The sequence below is a fragment of the Vigna unguiculata genome, chromosome 8, assembly GCF_037176805.1.
Source record: "Vigna unguiculata cultivar grain cowpea cultivar isolate G323 ecotype 2 chromosome 8, ASM3717680v1, whole genome shotgun sequence".
NCBI classification, from domain to species: domain Eukaryota; kingdom Viridiplantae; phylum Streptophyta; class Magnoliopsida; order Fabales; family Fabaceae; genus Vigna; species Vigna unguiculata.
Genome location: NC_140799.1, coordinates 4,192,128 through 4,211,191, shown reverse-complemented (window position 1 = coordinate 4,211,191; position 19,064 = coordinate 4,192,128). Strand labels below are relative to the sequence as shown.

Sequence of the window (19,064 nt, the reverse complement as noted above, 5' to 3'; positions counted from 1 at the left end):
ATTAAAATATACTAAAAATCAAAAACAGTTTTTACCACCAGTGAAAAATATAAAATAATGACAAAAATAGACTACGGTCTCCTAAAGATGTCTTTTATGCTCAAGTAATGAGAATTTTGAAAACATTGATAAAAATTAGGTAGATTATAATTAGAAAGTTATTGTATATAATTAATACTCACTCAGATATCAATTTTTTTATATTCTCTCTAGTTTTTGTCTCATAGGATACATATAAAGAATGGTTAAATATGTTTTTATCCCTTAACTCTAAGTGAATTTTGGAATTAGTTCATTTTGAAACTTTGGACCAATTTAGTCTTTCATCTTTCGAATTACATGGATTTAATCATTTTAATCAAATTTTATTAAGTTTATTTGACATTTCAAGTGTGTTTCATAATAGTATTTGACTTAACATTAAAGCAAACATGTGTCAAACAGTATAAACAACTCAAATACAATCCTGAAATGCGTACGAAACATCAAATAAACCTAATAAAATTTGATTAAAAGGACTAAATCGACGTATTTCGAAAGATGAATGATTAAATTGGTCCAAAGTTTCGAAATTGACTAATTTCAAAATTAACTGAAAGTTAAAGAACCAAAAACATATTTAACTCTATAAAGAATTGACATCACATTCAACTCAAAATTTAAAATAATGAATTTATGGATTTTCTTTCTTATATAGTTCATTAATTTTTCTCATTTTGACGTAATGTGGAATTTGGATTCACTCCCACAACCCTCCAAAAATTTACCATATTAATGCAAACTATTGATAAGCTATACTAATTGCTCTCACTCTTTGCTCCTTCATCCTAAGACATCTCTCAACACTGCACCTTCCCAACTTCATTATCATGAAGCTATGAACCTTAAAAAGTTCAATAACATGTAAACATTTCAAAATATTGGATTTGATCCCATGAGATCATATTATTAGCTTAATGGTGAGATCATATATTTCCATTTATATAAGTCTATATTACTAAAAAGAAAAATAAACATTTTAAAAGATTAAGAAAAATATTTTGAAATTAATTTTCTCTAAGTTAAAAGTAATTGAACACTTTATCCAAACTCTCTCGTATAGTTTTATATACAAGTTAGTTTAAAAGTTATTAAAAAAACTCATTTATGTTGTTCATAAAATGCTTATAAAGAAGCACGTTGATTAAATTAGGGTTATTTTGAAAGGTTAATTCTAGGGTTTCCATCTTTAAAACCCTTAGTTACTCTCCCACCTACATGAATTTGGGGAAATTTTTGAAGAATTTTGTTTACTTGATCCATGTAGAAGCACGTGGGTTATCTTCTTTTGTTGGGAAAAAAAATAGTATGAGTTTGAATGCTCAAAAGCAGAGCTGCTTTTTGATGCATGGAAGACTATTTGCAGCAATTCCCATTTTCTCCATTTGGCAATTCATTGTACGACGTTCAAATTTTCATATGCCATATCACATTTCACTTTACAGGACTCTGCTCCATCATCCATCTCTTCCATCTTCTCTTCCCATAAAGAATATTCCACCTTTTTACCTCAATAAAACATACACCAAAATATCACAACATGCAAATAGTAAAATATTAAATGTCAATTAAAGTTTTTAATTCAATAAAAAAAAATTGACCATCATCGTGTATAGAAAAATGTGAGATCTTTTACGAGAAAAGATACCAAATGAATCAGACGTGAATAAGTTCACATATAAGATATCATGTTAGGACACCAATTATAACATAGAATCTTAAGATAATAAGTTTATGAGTTTTTTCACTTATATATTAATCATTTATTTTCATGTTTATTCAATGTAAAATTTTTAAATCATCTTAAACTTTTATCAAAAAATAGTTATAAATTTATTATCTTAAGGTTTTGAAATCAAGATTAGACCAATAATTTATCTGTGTTCAACTCATTATTAAAAAATCTAAATATGAATCGAAATCTTACATCAAGTAAAAATAAAAAAATCGAACAATAATAAAAAAAAACCTACAAATTTATTATTTTAAGATTTTTTGTTAGATGTAATATTATTAATATTGTATATTTTCTTAGTCTTATCTGGAAATACATTCTTAAGTGATGAGAGTCATCACCGGGAGAATACAATAATGAATCTTGGGGTTCAAATGAGTACATGTGTCAAATACTATACTTTATTGTTTACGTGAAGAATCATTTCGTAAATCTTATGTTGTATTAGAATACAAGATTCGAAGAAGACCTTCGCCTAATAAAATTTAACAAAAGATGTTATGTTCTCACTGAGGCTTCGAAGACTTGTATGTCAGGGAGGGAAATAAGCAACAGCAAGCAGCAACTTTGTCCAACTTTTAAGTGCTTTTATTTTTGTACATTTCACATTGTCTTTATATCTCCACTACTAAGAAACTTCATAGCAACTTTTCCATTTACAACGTGATTCTCCCTCGCTAAGGAAACTCCTAAAACTCAACGTCAAATAGTTTTACATTTCTGTCTAATCATAAGTTAGGTATGATCAAAAGTTTATTAATTTATAAAATAATAATTTGGTAAAAGTAACAATAATTTCTTAAGAATTTGAAGATGGACAATTTTAAAACATAACATTTCTTGTAAAACAAATAATCGCTGGTATTTGTTTACCTATTTTTTCTCATAATTAATTTCAGGGAAGATTTGAAAGATTAACTTTTTTAAATTAAAATTAATTTTAGTGTAGCTGATCGGTACTATTTCGGTGCGAAACCAGACGATCTCAAGAACTCTCTGTGTCGAACCTCTTCCTGTTCCTCCCTATACTCCTCCTGGATCTCCCTACCGTCTGCACTCCGGGGATGGGGGTACCTGCAAGCACTCCGACGCTCAAGTCAGAGAGTGATTGATATGGGGTGTACTTGGTTAGTGAGAAAAGCGTACCTTTACATGTTCACTAGGCCTTAATTTATACTAATTTCTTAATGAACCTGTTATTAATATTTGCGGGCCGTTTGTATTCGAGGATCGATTCCTTCCCTTTCCGACTGAGGTTGCATGCATCGGTTCTTTCCTTATTGGCTGAAATTGTTCTTTTGTGTCTTTAATAAAGATCAGCTCTTTCCATTCTAAGGTTTGTCCGTTTGTACTTTTGTCAAAGATCCACTCCTTCCTTTTTGAGGTTTGGCCGTCTGTACTTCTCACATATCAACTCCTTCCTTTTTGGGGTTTGGCCATCTATACTTCTCAAATATCAACTCCTTCCTTTTTGGGATTTGGTCGTCTGTACTTCTCAAATATCAACTCCTTCCTTTTTGGGGCTTGGCCGTCTGTACTTCTCAAATATCAACTCCTTCCTTTTTGGGGTTTGATTGCACGCTGCCCTTCTGTACCACATGTTTCGCCTGCTACCCCTTGGGCCGGGATGTACTCGGCCAAGAGGGCCGGGAAGTACCCGGCCACTACGCTTATTGGGCTGTCAGCGTTGCGCCGGATCCAAGCCACCGTGGTTGGGCCAGAGTGTGGGGATGCTCCTACCTGGGCCGGGATGATCCCGGCTAGTTTCCCCGTGCTGGGTCGTTTGGGTCATTTGGAGGGTTTGGACAGTTCGGGTCTTTGGGCCTGCCTAACCTATTCAGGTTTTTGGGCTTGCCTGACCTGTTTTGGTCATTAGGCTTGCTTGGCCCGTTCAGGTCTATGGGTTCGCCTGACTCGTTCGAGTCTTCGGGTCTGCTTGACTCGTTCGAGTCTTCGGGCATGCCTTACCCGTTCGATTATTTGAGCCCCTCTAACTCGTTCAGGTCATCGGGCCCGCCTGACCGGTTCGGGTCTTTGGGCCGGCCTGACCCATTCGGTTCTTCGAGCCCGCTTGACCCATTCGGGTCATCTGGCCCGCCTGGCCCGTTCGGGTCTTCGAGCCCGCTTGGCCTGTTCGGATCTTCCAACCTGCCTGGCTTGTTCAGATCTTCCAACTTGCCTGGCTCGTTTGGGTCTTAAGGCCCGTTTGGCCCGTTTAGGTCTTTGGGCTCACCTGGCTCGTTGGGTCATTGGGCCCGTTTGGATCATCGGGCTCACTCGAATTTTCTGGACCGTTGGGCCGGATCGACTCGTTCAGTTTGTCGGGCCCGCCTAGTTCGTTCATATCTTTAGGCTCGCCCAACCTCTTATGGTCATCGGGCCTGCTCGATCCGTATAGGTCATCGAGCAAGGCCGTCTGAGTCTGAATTTAGCCTAGTCCATTTCAACCTTTAGTCTAACTCAACTAAAAATTTAAATTAAAAATTTGTATTGGATTTTTTTGGATTATCCATATTTAAAAATCTTGATTTATAAAATGGATATCCAATCCATAAAATATATAAAATGTATATTAGATTGAAATCCAGATCCATTAAATAGATTTTAAATGGATTTGATTCTTAATAAAATGGATTATAAATGGATTGGATTGGGGTAAAAGTGGACTGGATCAAGAAAATTAGATTTTTTGACCACCCCTAGTCGTAGACTCGCAGTGGTTTTTCTTCTCTCTTCTCTCCCTGCTGCCTCCATCGCACCGCCGTGAGGAGGTTGATGCCTCCATCGCACGCGCACCGGTGATGACACTGCTGCCTCTATCTCTTTCTTTCCCTCGCATCTGGATCTATTTCTCTTCTCTCCATGCTGCCTCCATCGCACCACCGTGACGAGGTTGTTGCCTCCATTGCACGCGCACCGGTGACGATGTTGCCACATCCATCTCTTTCTTTCCCTCGCATCTGGACTGCAACTCGCGATTTCTAGACACCATTGCATCTTTTTCTTTCCGATTGACAGTAAATTGAGGGGGGTTTTGCTGGAGCAGGGTTTTTCTTCCAAATTGGGGATTCAAATTTGTGGCTGACGGGGTTTCGCGAAATTGAGAGGTATGGCAGCAATGTATGCGGGCCAACCCGCAGGCCAACAGATCTGCGGGGCGGGCCGTGTGTTCCAGCATGCGAATTATGTGCGAGGCGCGCCTGTCCGGCACGTAACTTGCGGACCTAATGCGAGTCGGGCCTAAACGGACCGAGCCAGCCCACATTGCCATCTCTACATTCAAGATTCTAGTTTTACTCTTAATTATTATTTCTAAAAATAATTATTTTATAAATAGTTTACTCTTAACCGTTATTTTAAGAACATCTTATATCTTTAACCGTTATTTTGAAAACTTCTTTTGTATACATATCTTATTTTTCAAATTTTACATTTAATAACTATTTTTAAAATTAGTTATATATTTTTTATTCACCTTAATTATTTTTTATAAAAATTAAGAAAATGCGAACACACAATACATCTATTTTTGCTAAGTGTTTTCTCAAGAATGTGTATAACCAACCAACTACACTTTTAAAAATTGAATTTTTCAAATTTTATGATTCTCTTACCTACAAACACAATTACTGTTATTACGCTTGGGCCTTTATCCGACCTTGTGATCCTTTGAATTAGAACTCCTTGCTTCCTTCACCCTCACCATTACTAAATACACTCCCATAATATTAGGAAAAGATTCCTACATCCTTTATCATTGCACACATCACACCACCGTTGTCACCACTTCCTCGACCGCCGCACTGCCGCTGCACGGAAAGAAGAAAAGATGGAGAACGTTAAATATATAAAAAACAAGAGGAAAAATGCAGAAAAAAAAGAACAAAAAAGAACAAAAACTCTTTCTGAATTTTTTTTTTCCAAATGTGTTTCTTGTATTTTAAAAATATCTTCCTGAATCACATTTTTTGTATAGATATTTTAAAACACGAGTTCAGATTTTTTTGTTGATTTTTTTAATGTATAAAAATATTTTTAATGTATCTTAAAATTTTAAATGTAGAGTTCATAGGTATATTTTAAATACATGGCAGAGAAACTGAATTCAAATTTCAAAAACACTCGTTATGGAAAAAGGAATTTTACGAGTTCCAAAAATATATTTATACAAAAATTTATTACGGAAATTTTATTCTGGAATACATTTCATATCTTTCGAAAATCATACTTTAAAACTTTCTTTTTGGAAATTCTGTTCGAAAAATTTTGTTCCAGAAAGCTTCTGAAATACATAATCCCCAAGACAGTTTTCCGGAGACAATGTCATGAGCTTGAGGGGGTGCTTGAATAAATTGTTGGAGTGCGGGAAGTAAAAGCCTGAGTTGGACCCAATGTGTGTAGGCCCATTTATGGCTATTGTGAAATTGGGCTCGGTTAGTGATGTGGTGGATGGGTTAATAGGTTACATGTTGAACCGTTTGAGGGCACCTTCTCCCTGCACCTCCAAGAAATCTCTTGTACCCCCAAAATTGACGCTTATGCCCTTATTTAATATTATGTGAGAATGGGTGAAAGTGGGTAACGACGCAGTAAATTTCATTTACTGCGTCAACGCCCCTGCACCCCCAAACGTTACTATACTCTTGTACTCCGTTTCTTCTCCCATCATCCAGTTTCATTAAAAATTTTTGCTCAGTTTCATCGTGGTCCTGAGAGCTGTGCTTCTTCAATCGTTCATTCTCTCTGTAGTGGTCCCTCTTGTCTTCATTCGTTCATTCTGTGTGTGGTGTGGTGGTCCCTGGTTTGTATGACTTTCATTTATTTTTTTTAAGGAATCCTGCTTTGTTTATTGTGTCACTCAGTATGCATTGTTGTATTATTGTGATTGAAGGTTAACTCTTTGAAGGAAGGTCTTGTGAGTAAATGCCTTATCTCCTCTCCAAGTGGTACTTCCGTCAATCCAGGTTAGCCTTCATACCATTTAAGTTCTTTGTAAACAGAATTTGTTTGAAGGGATTGTCTGGGTTTCAAAACGCAATATTCAAAATGTATGGGAAACGGAATACAGAATCCGTTTCAAAATATTATGAAGCGGTTTCTGTAATCCGTTTCTAAAAAAATTTGCAAATTTTTTTATGAAACGGAATACAGAATCCGTTTCATAATATTTTGAAACGGATTCTGTATTCCGTTTCATAAAAAAATTTGCAAATTTTTTTGAAACGGAATACAGAAACCGTTTCAAAACGTTATGAAACGGATTTTGTATTCCGTTTCATAAAAAAATTTGCAAATATTTGTTGCATACCAATAAACAATTATTGATGCTGATGAAGGCAATTTCCTGTATTGGTTTGTAAATTTTACATGCTAGACTTGGAAGAAATATTTGTTGAATTTAATGCTTAAATTGGTGACGGACCAACCATGAATCACCTCATTTTAATGCGAGCTACCTGTGTTCTCTCTTCTTTATAGCCCTCTAACCATTCTTTCTTTTTCCATTTCACACACACACATAATGCTCCAAAGACTCAGCCCTTAATTACATTGAACAAGTAACTGCTAAAACGGATTTCACGAAAAAAACACCAAAAAAAACCCAAAACGGATACTAAAATCCGTTTCACCAAAATTCAAAAAAAGAACAAGAAACGGAATGTGTATTCCGTTTCATACACCTCCGACACGGAATCCACAATCCGTTTCAGCAATATTAAAAAAAAAAACAAAAAACGGAATGTGTATTCCGTTTCATACGCATCCGACACGGCATTCAAAAGCCGTTTCAATAAAATTGAAAAAAAAAATTAAGAAACGGAATGTGTATTCCGTTTCATACACAAAATTATTTTCAATGGAAAGCGAGAACCTAACTTATCTGAATTAATAAAATTTCACTCGCACTAGTTTTAGTATTTAGCTTTGTAAATAATTAAAATTTATAGGTAAAATACTAAGTTACTTTTTTTTTCAAAAGATATATAATATTTATGATTAACCAAACAAATTTTAATAATTTCTGGAGATTATGATTTATAATATAAAAAAAATCACATATAAAATGTCTTATAAACATAACATAATAAGTTTAATGTTCTAATTTTTATTCATTAGTAGAAATACTATATGATTATTATCTAAGTTTAAAAATTTACTCTATGTATTTCTCTCTTTCGCCCCAAACCTCAAGCAGTTATTATCCCCATCACATGAATTGGTGCAGTTCAATTAATACAATAACTGAAATATAGGAGACAAGACAAGTAGAAAGTGAAAGAAAAGGAAGAAAGTGGAGAGTGCGTATACCATAAGAATTTTTCGATACTCAGAGATTAGGTATCTTCCGACACGGCTTACAAAAGCCGTTTCAGTTTGAAAAAAAAAATTCAAACGGAATGTGTATTCCGTTTCTCACAGTTTACACGGCTTACAAAAGCCGTTTCAGTAACAATTGAAAAAAAAAAGAACAAAATAGATGAACAAGATATGGGATAGTGAGAGATATAGAAGATGAGATGTGGGCATTTAGTGGTGTGAAAGAAAGCATAAATGCAGGAAAAGTAGGAAAAACAAAAGGAGGGTTTGCAGGGTTTGATGGCAGCTTAAGTTGCGGCATGGTGGGTGAAACTAATAATATCTTTCAACGTTTAGGGCTGCGTATATTAATTGGTGAGTTCTACTTTGGTGGCTGATTCATGCAGTGGCGGCTGCAACATGTGTGTGAAAAGTAAGTCTGAAGTATAAAGTATAAAAAAATTTGCAAATTTTTTTACGAAACGGATTACAGAATCCGTTTCATACACTGTGAAACGGATTCTGTAATCCGTTTCGTAAAAAAATTTGCAAATTTTTTTATGAAACGGATTACAGAATCCTTTTCATAAATTTTAATTTTTTTTTCAGAAATGAAATTTGTAATCCGTTTCAGAAAAGTTTAAAACGGATTCCAAAATCCGTTTCTTAAATTTTTAAGTTTTTTTATTAAACGGATTTCAAGATCCGTTTCCTACAGATGCATGACGCCCATGAAGTGGCAGACATGAACCACATTCACGATCTGCCTCATCACCGTCGCCGCCTCACGCTCTGAGTAGTTTCCTTTGGCAATGATGCGGTCGAAGAGTTCGCCTCCGCTGCAGAGCTCCATGACTAGGTGCACGTGGTTTCTGTCCTGTAAGGCCCTCTGAACTCCACGATGTTGGGTTGCCGCGACAGATGCTGCAGGATCATAACCTCTCTTCTCACGTCCTCAATCTCCTGCGCACTCACCAACTTCGTCTTCGCAATGGACTTGCATGCGTACTCTCTCTGCGTCATCTTCTCCACGCACAGATAAGTCACACCCCATTGTCCGCTTCCTAGCTCTTTCTTCATCTTGTACATTTGCTCTATCTTTACGTACGGTTTTCCCATAATAGCCCCCGATTGCGGCGTGCTCCTCTTCTTCTCAACAACACCATCTGATTTCCTTTTTCCACTATCTTCTTTCGAGCTATGCTCCGGAGAGGACTCCCATGACTCCTCGATTTCAATTTGACGGGCCTTGCTTGCTGCAGCAAAACAACGCCTTGAACAATCCCAACCCCATTTTTTTTTTATTTTCTGGTATCAGACCTTCTTTTTTATCTTGATCTTTCTGGGTACGTGGTGATAGTTCTGCTTTGCTTTGCTTTTTATATCAGACCAATTAACTATTCGTTTCAATGGGGTTGATTACAATTGCCAATTTTTTTGGTGCTTTACTGTGTTGAAGGGTGTGGTTACAGATGATCGTGTGTTTGCCCATATCAAAACTTTCCAAACTTATTAAGTGTCCGAAGATACGTGCCTTGTTGTATTCAACTTTATATCTTTCATCTTTTATTTAATCCAATTTATTCGTTTTCCATATTATAATAATTTGGAATATGAAATTATGATGCTTAACGCGTGGAATAATGTGTAAAAGCCATATGGGACGTTTGGACCATGCAGAAAAAGAGAAAATCCATTGACTCACCATTCTAACTCCAACCATCATCTTCATAATATTCCTGCCAACTCCATCCCATGGCAGGTTCAAAGGATGTGAAGCACACTATATGGATATAGAATTTACGGCTGCTGCTGCACGAGTAAAGCAAACAGAAGAAAGAAGAAAGAAGAGAGAATGAGCTAGGTCAAATGGTTTTAAAATATTGGGGTGCATTGCAGGAGCAGGAGCAAGAGCAAGAGAGAAGTAGTGGTTTCGAAATATTGGAGGTGCAGGAAGTGGTCTGCTGGATCAAGTATAAAAAGAGAAAATTTACCGCTTAATATTTACATTTTACTGTAAGGACAAAATTGGAATTAAAAAACGTTTTGGGGGTACAGGAGAAGCTATTGGAGGTGGAGGGAGAAGCCCCCCGTTTGAGTTGGTTTAACCTAGATTATATTGAAATATATAATATGTAATTGGACTAATTTCAAATTCATCAACGTATGGTATCTTTTCTTCACAACTCATTACACTCTTTAAAGTAATTTTTACTCAAAATATGGCAAGCATAATATAAAATCTCATCCCATGTTTCGTTAAATAAATCATAATTTTTAAATACAACATTTACAATATTAAGTAATGTTGTTCTTCTTTTATTTAGCGAAGTGTCTCTTCATAGACAATATTATCATGCATTTTACAAAAATTTCTTGTATTGTTCTCTCTCAATTAGAATGAAGAATCTAAATTTTTCTTTCTAATTTTTTTTATTTCTCCATTTTGTATATTTTGATTTTATCTGCTATTAATTAAATAGACATAATAAAATTTAGATAAATTACTGGTAAAATTAATATAATGTATTATGTTATCGTGTGTTAAATCATCACTATGTCACATAAATTATTATGAATAAATTCAAGTAAATTATTTTTTTTTGTGTATTTATAATTTTGTTTGTTTTCCTTGAACAAGTGATTCACACTTTTACTTTGATTAAATAAAAATCTTAGGATTAGGAGACATTTTTTTTTTTAATTCAAATTTACATTAGGAAGTTTAATATGCCACATACCACAATATTCAAATATATTCAATAATTAAAGTTGGATAGTTGGATATTTTATTATTGAAAAAAGGCATAAGATTTAGCTTAAAAAATATCACAAATGTATCCTTCACTAGAAAAAACATCGTATCTAGACATAACGATTCTATTGGACTCACAAATAGTATTTTTAACCTCGTAAAACTAACAAATAATCGTTATATATATTTTTTTCTAATATTAGAAGATGAAAGATTCCATTTAAAACAAAATAATTTATAGACTATGACACCCTCTTCCATAACACGTGTTATACTTTCATTGGTTATGTTCTTCAATTAAATATTTTTGTTTGCATTGATTGTGTTAAACAATTCAATACTTTAAAATTTATGATCTTAAAAATTTAACACAACTCAACCTAAATAAAATACCAACTTTGTTGTATTAATGGAAATATAACGGAAATAATCTACAATACTTTGAAATTGACATGTATCTATTTAAAAAGTATTTAGACTACTTTTTTAGCTTCAATTTATTTAAAATATTATTAGTTCACTAAAAATATTTTTTTAATTTCAAATTAAAATTTATAATTTAGATTAACTTTTTAATTGATTTTATAGGAAAATACGTAGTATAAGTAAAAATTTCTTTCACTTGATTATATTATTACAAGAATATCGATGTAATGTAAAATCGAGTGATTGAAAAAATTCATATTGTGCTACGAAAAAACGAAAACAAATATTTTATATTTTACCCTCACAATTTTCTTGTTCTGTATGAATGTACTCTTACTTGTCCTTGTCTTCTCTCTTCTTCTGTATTTTTGTTCTCATAACAACCCTTTTCTTTAGACAAAAAAATTGTTTCTTATTGGGCCTATGAACTTGCTTCGAACTATAATGGACTTCCATTCAACTTTATATAGGGTGCTTCTTTGCACCTCCCTGTATTTCTTCCTGCACCCCATAAAAGTTTAACTCTCCAGGTAAAGATAAATGGGATTATTTTTTACTTTTTACTTGTATAAAATAAATGGTTAAATATGTTTTTGGTCCCTTAACTTTCAATGAATTTTGGAATTAGTCCATTTCGAAATTTTGGACCAATTTAGTATTTTTCATCTTTTGAAATATGTGAATTTAGTCATTTTAATCAAATTTTGTTAGTTTTATTTGATGTTTCGTACACATTTCAAGATTGTATTTGAGTTGTTTATATTGTTTGACATATTTTTGTTTTAATGTTAAGTCAAATACTATTATAAAACACGCTTGAAATGTCAAATAAACTTAACCAAATTTGATTAAAATGACTAATCCCAAAATACTTAAAGGACGATAAAAGAGGCACACCACGATGCCAGGTACAAAGTAATGTAAGAGAGTGATAATGACTTAAATAAATTCCCAGAGAAAACAATACATGGGCCTTAGCCCTAAATGAAAAACCCAAAAGCAAAAGTCAATCCAAAGGCTAAGAAGCAGAACCATCACCTCCCTGTTGGCCACGGGTGTTCCTCGCATCTGCTCACATCAACAAGTTGATGATCATCGCAAAAGAGAGTACCACACAACAAATAACAGAAGGGTAAGCTAGAGCCAAAAGTGGTTTTATCATGCAATCAAATATACTTTAACAGTCAAATATACACACATCATCCAAACATGTTATGACTCCTCAATTCAATACACTGAGACTCGACTCATCCAGATACATATAAACTGGTCGGATTCAGCGGATGCTTACACTTGTGGTGGATACCTCTGCTCATCCCCGAGCTATGTGTTACAAGTGTTACAATGAATCAATCCCCCTACACAAGGTTAGCCCTTAAATGAGTTTCAGGCCTCTTGTTACTCTCACCACAAGAGTCAGTCCATTCTAAGTGAGACTAACTGACTCCTTAGAGTGTTAGGATGCAATTCTTACCTTGAATCCTTACCAAGTTATATAGATGGGGCACTACCATGGACACCCATTAACAGGGGCCATGGAATTACGTTTCGACCACTGAAGCACGACCCTAAAATCCCACCTAGAGATTTCAAGGAATTACGCACTGACCATGGACCAATCATAATCAAACAAGTAGTATTTAACATACGTGTATGTGTGTGTGTGTGTATATATATATATATATATATATATATATATATATATATATATATATATATATACATATATATATATATATATATATATATATATATCATGCCAACCTATACAATCCATCCTCCTTTGTATCCCATGTTTGATCCATACCATTCCATTCTTCCCCAATTCGTAATTATAGGGTTTCATCTCATGCCAAACCATTGCCACTTTAATACCAACCATCTCATTCATTTCATGCCAAAATCACACCAAATTCATGACCACATATATATGTATGTCCAACCTCTCATGTATAATTCATATCAAGATCATGCCAAACTCACAATTCACCACATATAAACCTCCCTTAATCATGTATATTCATCCCCTTCATGCCATTATACAATAATCCAATCAATTACATGCCAAACATTCAAGAACAGAAAAGGAACACCAAACTAGAATGCACCCTCGCCCAACTCTTCGCTCAGGCTGAAGGGTCTCACTCAGGCGAGAGGGACTCTTGCTCAGGCGAGCTCCCTTCGCCTAGGCGAGAGCTCGACATTTCTGGAACAGGGCCAAACGCACTAGCTCGCTTAGGCGAGCTCTCCTCGCCTGAGCGAGGCATTCTCTCGCTCAAAAACCAGGACCACTCGCCTGAGCGGCAACTCGCGCAACAGGTCTGGGCGAGCCTCTACCAGTCTCGCCTAGGCGAGCCTGACTCGCCTGGGCGAGATTATAGTTCTCGCCCTTGTTCTCACCTGCAGCAGTAGCATTTTCGTATCCAAACCATCACACAACACATCCCACATATCCATAACAACGAACAATCCATACAAACACTATGCATACACAAGAACAGACCAATCATAACTTAAAACTCAAAATCCTAGCTTCCCTTACCTGGAAATAAGCTAGCGGAAAGTTCTGACATGCACACAGTGAGCACCACAATCTTAAGAGTAGGCCAAAGAGTTGAAAACGAAGTGGAGCAGAATGGGAACAAGATTACTACAAAATCCTAACTGTAATCACAAAAATAGGCCTAGAGAGCGAGAAACATGAGCTCGAGATTGACTTACATGGAGTAGAGCTGAGCTTAGAGCTAGCTTGACCAAGAGGAGACCAAACCCTAGTAAAGCTTTTTGTTTAGAGAAGTTGAGAGAGACGGCAACGGTTCTGTGAATGAGTGAAAGTGAGAGTGTTAGGGCAGATTAGGTCTGGACTCCCTTTGGGCCAGCCTTAGGCCCAAACGATTTGGGGCAACCCCTTACAATTTAGGGCAAGGTAAAAAGTGGGCCTTACATGAGGGACCAAAAACATATTTAACCCTTTATAATTTGATAATAGTTTGAAGTCGTATTTTTGAAATTATATATTTACATAATTTACTAAAAAATCATAAATATCATGTCAATTATGTTTTATAATAGTATTAATGGTTTATAACTTTGTTAGTTAAAAACAATTACAGATGATATTATAAATTAGTTCTCAACTTTTTAAATTTATTCATTTTCATAAAAATTTATCAAAATTTAGTAATATGGTATGGTCAATATAAATGAAATTTGATGGATAGGTTTCTTACATTATTATGTGGTGGAGTGAAAAGAAAAATAAGATCAAAATTTACGTACTAAAAAATCAAAAATATCATGTCAATTATTTTTATAATAGTATTATGGCTATTAACCAAGTTTTAAAATAATGGTTTTATAACTTTATTAGTTAAAAACAATTACAGATGATATTTTAAATTAGTTCTCAACTTTTTAAATTTAATCAGTTTCATAAAAATTCATCAAAATTTAGTACTATGGTCAATATAAATGAAATTTGATGGATAAGTTTCTTACATTATTATGTGGTGGAGTGAAAAAAAATGTCAAAATTCATTGTGTTTTCCATTTTCTCGATTTTATGCATTTTGACTCTTTAAAAAAATTAATATTTTTCTTGAAAATAAATTATGATATCTAAGAAATAAGTTGATACCATTTTTCTAAGAATTCCTAAAAAAAATCTAAATAAAATTTGATCTTTAGGTTTAAATATGGATTTATATTTACTCACAAAATTGTATCTATATGTACAAAATTGATTTTTGCATATTAACTTATCATAAGAGATTATGCTACTTCAGTTGTCTAACCCCACTTTGGTTAGTTTAGCGGGAGGGAGTGTCACGAGGCTAGCCTCCATCCCCTCGTGTTTTCGCTTGCCTTCGTGCTAGTGTGACATGTCTTATCATGATAATAGTTGGTTGTCAACTTGTTTGGTATCTTTCATGGTCGAAAACTATTGACTTGCCCGAATTGAACACGATAGGTCAACAACTTTTTGACTATGAAACTTTGTGGCTTCATTGTGTGACTGATTTTAACACTGACGATGCATGAACAATACTTATTAGGGATCAATTTTTGTTGCCTTTCAATTTTTAAAGGAACTTAAGCATCATTGTTCTTTTTTGAAGGGCTAGAGGTGGCCACGACAATTAGAAGAGTTCTAACCATAGTGGTCATCACCAGGGAAGTCTTGGAAGACCCAGGAAGATTAAATAAATAATTATTTAATATAAATGCGGATAAGAGAATCTTTATGTCATTTAATGCGGAGAGTTATGAACAGGAACAATACTAAATTAAGTGGTTGAAAGTATTTAGTTTTATTGAGAGAACTTGGATTTAAGTCCTATGTATGTCATTAGGGTGTTAATTTAATTGTTTTATTATTTTCATAATATGTTTGACCATGATACGTGATAATATAATCATAGATGATAAATAAGTGGAGGAATTTAGTGAGGAAGAGGGGGAGAGTTATGGGGCAACGGAGAAAGTCTGGTGAGCACACCAAATTCGTGACCTAAGGAGTGAATAGAGCGTTAGTTCGATTGGTAGAGGCAAGAGTGAAACAAGTTTGGGCAAAAAGGGAACTCTAGGAGCACTTGTGGAGCGGGAATTCCAAGTAAGGAAAGTTGACCTCGTTTGCTATTTTTATTTCTTACACTGATGGGTGATGTATGAAAATCGATGTAAGAAGTGTGTGGGTATTATTTTAGGTATCTGTTGGGGGATTTCTCGCATCCCTTTGTTTGTTACGCTGTTCAGTTTTTGGTTCATTTTGTGGGTGGTTAAGTTGTAATGGTTGCCAAAAGTATGCTATATGTGTGTCTATGGCGATTTAGTTTGTTTCGTTTCTCCCATGTTGGCACTTGCATGATATACGTATTGTGATGTTGTTCCCAGTAGACTTGAAGTTACCTTTTCGCGGGTTGGGGTACAACCCTGTGTTTGTGCATAAATTCCTGTACTCATTGATGGTTATTGGAACCCATGGATGTATGAAAACTTATTGGTTTCACCTTATTATTTTTAGTGTTGTTGTTTTGTTTCTGGTGTGGAGGATTCCTACTACTACGTGGGATCGTTAGTTGAGTGATTCAACAAGAAAATGAATTTGGTTGTGGTTTAGGCGTTGAGCAGGAAGGATGCAGAGTTTTCCTTTGTTAGTGATTCATGCATGGGTTTTGTTTCACTTTGGCATCCTTTGTCATAAGTGTGTGCACAGAACCATAGGGTAAGGCTTTGTCCTTTGGTTGGTTTTCCTGCTAGCTACCTGGGTGCATGTCAGGTGGTATTTATTAAGGAAAAAGGTTGTGGAATCAAATCCTTCACGATGGGACCTGCGATGGTACAACCAAGTACTGTTTGGGCTTCCTTGTAGTATTAGTTGGACTTTATGTTTTGTTCATGGCTTTGGTACATTGGAGGGACCCAAAGATTCATATAACTTGTAACTTTTGTTGTGGTGCAGTGCATGCATTAGTTACTTATGCGTATCTTTTCATGTGTTAAAGCCTTTTGGGTTTCTTATTTCTTTATTATTATATTACTTTAATGCCATGATTGGGTGGTTGAGAGAGGGTCCACACGTGCCAATAAAAGTTGAAACATCTTTTTGATTGTGGAGTGGCCTTGATTGTTCATGTACAAAAGGGATCATAGTGGTTGGATGCAGGGTGCCATTCTATTTGCTTGCATTTTCAATGCCTTATCACGTGTTGAAGTTTTGATAATTTAATGCTAGCTCTTTTTCTTTTTAAATGCAAATGTTAATTGATTGGTAAAAGGACATGGCACACACGTAACTTTAATTGGTTTCTTTTTTATACATTTTCTTTTTTGCCACCATGCTTAATTAGGTGTTTGATAGAAACCAGGGGCCCACATGTAATATGTTTTTATCTCTCTTTGCTTGTGAAAGGTACATGCACACTTAAAAACATACTCAAGATTTACTTATTGGTTTAGTAAAAGTGTTGATGGGACAATTCATGTTAGAAATGGTTTAGGTGCAGTTTTACACATTTCACACTTACCATTTGCTTTTCGAAAATGGGTCACGTGTTGGTTGGTTTAGTTGTACCTTGTTTTGGTTGGTTGCATGGTTCATGTTGGCCTTCCTTTGTTTTAGGTACAATTCCATTTTGCATTCAATAAATCATTGCTTAAACTTGAATTGGTTAAGATTTCGGATAAACGCAAGATTTCAAGCACTGTTTTGAGGTGAGTTCAAGGTGGCATGAGTTAGAAGTCTAGTTGGGTCCCGTTGCGACTCTTTTATAGACATAAATATATCTTTGTTTATTCAGATGTTTGAGAATAACTTCATTTTTATGAGTGCATGAGTTGAATATATATTAGGTTGCAAGTTTAGAACTTCTATGAATATGATCAACTTTTAGTTGATTGCATGTATTGACTTGGGTTACAATTATGAATGCAAATGTGCTTATACATCATTGATGCATGTGAGGGGTGACTCGCCAGACGATAGCCCAAAATAATGAGCCTGGATTCTACCTGGCGCCTGGTGGCGAGAGGTTTCTGCCAAGCGGTCTGCATTGGGATTTTACCTGGCGGCGCTTAGGCAGCACCAGACGATAGCGCAGGGGCAGTATGTTTTTCTTGAATTTGTTTTTATGTGTTGAGATGTGGACTTGGACCAAGAGATGCTTGGCATTGTCACGAGCGGGTAGGTTCGTGACTGGTGATGAACGCATGATTAGTATGAGCTTTGGGAGGTTCATATTAATGATGTTCTCATGTAAGGATACGAGCGTGGAGGTTTGTATGTTCCGTGCTCACACTTGAGAAGCTGTTGCGAGCGGGGAGGTTTGTAGCTGGATGGATCACGCGTGTTGAACTACGGGCGGGGATATCCATAGAGTTGGACTACGAGCAGGGAGGTTCATAGAGGTTGGATCACGAGCGGGCGGGTTTGTGGAAGCATGAGATATCCTAAGTCCATGGTCAAGTGTTTATATAGAGTGCCTGGGTTTGTAGTTTCATTTGTATAATGAGACGATGACCAGAAAACCTTGGGGCAATAAAGATTTAAGATTAAGCATGAAATGGAATAAAGTAGCTTGGGGTGAATCTCTTTATTATTAATTTATATGTTTATATTATTATGAGCTCATTCTATCTGTTTGTTTTTGGCAATGATCGTGTGACTTATCACACGGGAGAAGATGATGCTCCAAGTAATTTTGGAGATGCTTAGAGCTGGAGTGAGTACTATCTGTTGGGATTTTATTTGATAAACTTTGTTTTGGTTATTTTTTTTTGTAATTATTTTTAATGGAGTTGGTTTTGGAACTTGAAAGTTGTAATGATTTACATTATGAATTTTGATGTTGGGGTTGTGATTATGTTTTAAATTTCCCGCACTTTTGGGAATTAATGTTAAATGTCAAATTATTTTAAATATTTTTCTTTTATAAGTAATATCCAGCTAGGATGTTACAAGTCTCGCACAATGCACTCTAGTGTGAAGAGTCTATTATCGGTCCCCGCTTGAGTAGGCGATAGATCGATTGGGGAGGCAGCCCAACAACATGTACATGTATGTGTAATGCCCCGACTACTATATAAATAATTATTATTTGACAAAAAGATGGAATTATTTATTTTTGTACAATAATTTTTTCCTTGAGAGAACATTAACATTAATAATAACATAACTTTATATATATATATATGTGTGTGTGTGTGTGTGTGTGTGTGTGTGTGTGTGTGTGTGTGTGTGTGTGTGTGTGTGTGTGTGTGTGTGTTTGTGTGTGTGTGTGTAAGTGTTACATCTTTGTAATTGTTCATAAAATT

General features: G+C 35.1%; 1 long non-coding RNA gene across 1 annotated transcript; it reads left to right on the top strand.

The window, feature by feature from the left end:
* Nucleotides 1–15,713: 15,713 nt before the first annotated feature.
* Nucleotides 15,714–18,669, top strand: LOC146884036 (uncharacterized). Its single transcript, XR_014983939.1, has 2 exons — nt 15,714–15,864; nt 17,730–18,669. It is a non-coding gene; the product is annotated as an uncharacterized LOC146884036 (long non-coding RNA).
* Nucleotides 18,670–19,064: the final 395 nt, after the last annotated feature.